The sequence below is a fragment of the Rhipicephalus sanguineus genome, chromosome 9 (assembly GCF_013339695.2).
Source record: "Rhipicephalus sanguineus isolate Rsan-2018 chromosome 9, BIME_Rsan_1.4, whole genome shotgun sequence".
NCBI classification, from domain to species: Eukaryota; Metazoa; Arthropoda; class Arachnida; order Ixodida; family Ixodidae; genus Rhipicephalus; species Rhipicephalus sanguineus.
Window position 1 is genome coordinate 114,039,303 of NC_051184.2, and position 5,031 is coordinate 114,044,333.

Here is a 5,031-nt window from a genome sequence, read left to right on the forward strand (position 1 = left end):
ACAATAACAGAAAAAAATGAAATCTATGTGGCTGTGTTTCAGCAAAGATATTAATAGTATTTTTGCATTTTTTTTAGAGGTCGCTCGAGCCACGGCTGAGAGGCAGGAAGGGCAAGTGATTGCCGAATTCAGATTGCCTTCCTCATTGGATGCAGGTAATGCTTTATTTGTCATGGCACACGCCCATTTGATAATACATATGATCACTAAATTTTGTGCTTTTGCAGACACAAGGCTTCCCAAAGAAATGGTGGAGGTTTGTGATGCAGGTATGTTACAAGCTAAACTTAGCTACCTACACAACTGACACTGTTGAGTTACACTCATCACTGTGATGTGAGAGAATGAAGTTCCTGTTTTATTTTGACACCCACAGTACCATGTTCTTCCATGTATATTGGATTTCTTTACGCAGACATGGATGGTGATGCCACCTGCTTGCTGCCTGGCTCTGTGGTCGATTGCAGTGCAGCTATTGGTGAGTGTTTGGCCCCAACCTTTACATATTCATAAGAGGATCATAGAGTCACTATTATAGTGGGCATGTTACTGCAACACTGTTTTCCGTATTTACTTTAATCCGATGTGCAGCTTGTTTTCCAAGAAGATGGTCTAGATATTGTGTGCATGTTAGAATATCAAGTCCCAAATATGGCACATGTCCATATAAAGGATGTGCAAGAGTAAGGTGGTCAGCGGAAACATTGACACTATGAACCATAGCTTGCATCAGCAAGAGCTTTGAAACTTCCTTTGCGTCGACATCACGATTCAAGTGCCGAGTCTTCATCTAAGCCCTGTTTCGTTACAATGCACTGATTGTGATTATTGTTTTTCATCAGTGAAATGGGCAGCAATAAGTCATTCGACATTTACTATGTATGATTGTAAAAGGCTTACTCTGAGACTTAATGCAACAATTATTAACAAAGAAAAAAAGATGTGTAAATTTAGGGGCTCATTTTCTTTGTTAGACACAATAATAATGAGAACTAACAGACACTGATGCCAAGAAAAGTGTAGGTGATGTTATTAGAAGTAATTGTAATGTAAATGTGAAGAAAGTAAAGTGGACAAAAAGATAACTTTGCTGGCAGGGACCGAACCTACGACCTTCGAAAAACGTCCTGTGCTCTACCACTGGGCTACGGTGGCAGTCATCCCTCTGTCTCTTTTATAGAATATGCATTTAAACGTGGGAGCGCCAGTAGCCATTACAGCGAGTGTGGAGCACTCTTTTTATGCCTGTTGGCGTGACGTAGCTTGTGATATACTTTTCTTTCTTCACATTTACATTACAATTACTTCTAATAACATCCCCTATACATGGCATCATTGTCTGTTAGTTATCATTAATAATTAACAAAGTGACAGATGTTTCGCAACCTATGCAGCTGGCATCCTCAGTATACACTGGCAACAAATGAGTCTAGGTTGACCCGTCCACTAGTCCCATATGTCCGTGTAAACATCCGGTATGGGGCCATGGTTATTGTTGCAAGCCAGTGCATCGCGACGATTGTATTTTTCAAATGAATACTAAACAAAATTTTTGCCGCCAAAATTTTCAGCCAGATTGAAAGATTGGGTGATGAAACTTCAGTTCTTGCAGGAACTAGAGGAAAATAATTAATGTGCTTTGAACAAAATTCAATTTAAATGAAATGTCACCTAAGGTTGCCATTCTAAAGAACTTCTTTCCCGTATCTCGTATATCAGTCACTTATGAAGGGTATTTGACGTCAAGTTTTGAAAAACATATCGATACTCATTTTCACAATGACATAAATCTAGACGCTGATTCTGAAATAAGAGTTTTTGTTCCACGGTTATGTTTATAAAGTCATAATGACTGCATAGGGTGCATCACAAAAAAAAGGAACACTTGAGATCAGTCCCAATTTTTTGTAGCTTAGCCAAATGAAGTGCCATTAATTGCGTCATGCTTGCGATGCGCTGCAAAGTATGACACTGTGCAGAAAAAAATAAGAAACAACACAAGGTGACTTCCCAGGGTAGTGAGTTCAGCTCACGTGTTCTGACGCGCTCGATCACTACGTTTGCTACGTCAACGGAAAAGGACTTCCCATGTGGCATCTTTCAATTTGTAGTAAATCGTGTAGGCAAGTCTGAAGTAGCTTTGTTTCAAGCAAGACCAAAGCAAAGTTGCAATATCTTCCACCGGTGGTGGAGGCCTTAAGGCCCGAACACACGTACGCGTTGCAGCGCGTCAACGCGTGAACTTTTGACGCGGCGCCGCGCCCTCTCCCTATGGGGAGAGAGGGCGCGCGGCTACGCGAAGCTGCGCGCTCTCCCTCTGCACAGGGAGAGGGCGCGACGCCGCGTCAAAAAGTCACGCGTTGACGCGCTGCAACGCGTACGTGTGTTCGGGCCTTTACAGTGAATTTTTCGGTTGGATTGCTGAAGCCTGTAACTGAGCGCAATACCAAGTCAGCTAAAATCATCGTCAAGGTGCACAGCACCTTGATGACGGTGATGTGATCTTTTGGTGTTACTTCTTTGCTTACGAATGCCTCTATACTCGTGACCATCGATGTGGTGAGGAGCCGTTTGAAAAAAATTAGAAGAAAGTCATGCATACATGTCGAGTGAGAAGATTGCAATTCTGTTGCCCTCAGTTACAGGCTTCAGCAATCCAATCAAAAACATCATTGTAAGGGGTCCTCCATGAGTGGTGGTCATTGTAACTTTGATTCGATTTTGCTTGAACCAAACCTACTTCAGCTTCGCCAAAACGATTTACCATCACATTGAAAGGTGCCCATGGGAAGTCCTGTTTCGGTTTCCATAACAAACATGGGAGCACTTCAGAACATGCGTGCTGCACTCACTACCCTTTCAGGTGAAATATATTGCAGGTATGTGGATGGCACTTTGGTCTTATTAAAAAAAGTAATCTGATTGCTTTTCATGCGATGTTGAACTGTGTACACAATGCCTTCAGTTCACATACCAAAGAGGGAAACATAATGTCTTGCCTTTTTGGATGTGCTTGTACACAGGCATAATAATGACAGTGTGCAAATGACAGCGTACCGTAAGCATTGTTACACCACAAATCTTTTGTAATTTCACTCCATCACCTGATCGAACATAGACATTCTTTTGTAAGAACGTTCTCGTTACGTTGCGATGAAATGTCCTCTAGTCAGCAGTTGCCACCACAAGGAGAGAAAAATGTGGTTGGTGCACTGGCACAAAGACGAGGCCATTTATAAACAATGCGCAAAAGCAAATGCAAAGAGGAACATGTATTGCATCTATTCCCGGTGTTCAAGGTGTATCAGACCCTGCTCGGAGAGCTTAGTGTTCACTGGACATAAAAACTGTTTTTAAGCCCCATTATATTTTGGGGCATGAGTTCGTGAAACCCTAAAAAGGCACACACCTGTGGACAATCAGGGTAGGGTCATCTACATAGTGCGATGGGGAGATTTCAACGCGACTTATGTTGGTGAAATGGGCAGGTAAAGGGTAACGAGGCTTAATGAACTCTAGGGGATGTTGCTAGACCATGCATGCAACACGTTCCAAGGCAGCTTGTTGAACGCTGCTGAATGACAGGGCATAGCTTGGGCCAAAACAATGTGATGACACAATTCGTTGACGGGCTTTGTCCTGTCGTCTTGTGGTGTCATTTTGCGCTAAAACTAATCACAGTGTGATGACGTTGGCTCGGGAACGAAGCTGAAAAAAAAATTCTGCATCCATGTTTGGTTCATTTCGACATGTCGGCTTCCAACAATAACCGTGGACCCTACCGAACGTTTACTAGGATGTATGTGGCTAGTGGACTGGTCAGCCTCCACTCATTCGTTGCCAGTGTATGCTGGGGATGCTAGCTGCTTAGGTGGCAAAACGCCTGCCATTTTGTTAATTGTTTTGTTAAGTTGAAGTTCTTTTATAATAATGAATTCACCACAATTTAGGGACATTTTTGCATTTCCAATTTATTTCGAAGACAGCATGCATCTCTTTTAATGAATCAAGCTGTGCAAGCACATTATAATTATAGGCTTCACTAATGCCAAATGAAGCATAGTTTTGCTCGTCTTTTCGGCCGCACCCTAGCCTTTAATGCATATGCACTAACACGTGTCATAGCTCAGTGGAATGATCTCCCTGATGATGTAGTGTCCATTCATGATCATGCGGCACCTTGAAATAAAGTAGTACTAACTATTTAAGATTGTGTTTGCTCAAAATTAATTTCATAAAATCGCATTTCTACATTGTATAATGACATGTTGACCTTTTCGAATATGTATAACGCATGCTAAGTGTCTTATTATTACAGTGCTACACCTTTGTTATCTCTCACATTCTGCGGTTGTGTAATACCTGTTTTTTTTATTCCTTTTTGTTGTTTTGTGTTCTAGCTAAAAATTATTGTATAGTCTTCCTCACATAATACTCCTACGTAAATCCTGTGGAGTACTTTAAATAAATAAATAAATCACAGTAGTTGGCTTTCTTATCTTTCCATGTATTTAACCATGTATTATGTATCAATAATCTCGACATGCATCAATGCCTCCAGAACGCTTTAACTTTTTGTGCAGGCATTGAAGACACTCTTACTCACTTGGAGGATCACAGTGGTAGTTTGGTACCTTGTGGTGAGTTTTGTGCTTGCATTCTTTTGAGAGTGCACCCGAGGGTCACGGGATGGAATCCCGACTGCGGCAGCCGCATTTTCGAGGGAGATAAAAATGCATGGGGGGGGGGACCGTGTATAAAGAGCCCCAGGTGGTCCAAATTTCCGCAGCCCCAGACTACAATGTCCCTTATATCATATCGTGTTTTTGGGATGTTAAACTACACCAACTATATAATCCTTCTTAGAGGGAGGAATGACATTGCTTGGTACTGCAATATATTACTGCTTGCATACGAAGTATTCACTTTAATTTAAATGTAAACATTTCGACAGAAATCTGGCTGGGCAGAAGATTAGGAGGTCCTTTTGTGTAAATCTTTTCATTCAGCAAGAGGATGTGTTTATCAAAT

General features: G+C 41.6%; 1 long non-coding RNA gene across 1 annotated transcript; it reads left to right on the forward strand.

The window, feature by feature from the left end:
- Positions 1–234: 234 nt before the first annotated feature.
- LOC119406051 (uncharacterized) lies at positions 235–4,817 on the forward strand. The gene is made up of 3 exons (XR_005186507.1): positions 235–269; positions 416–478; positions 4,584–4,817. It is a non-coding gene; the product is annotated as an uncharacterized LOC119406051 (long non-coding RNA).
- Positions 4,818–5,031: the final 214 nt, after the last annotated feature.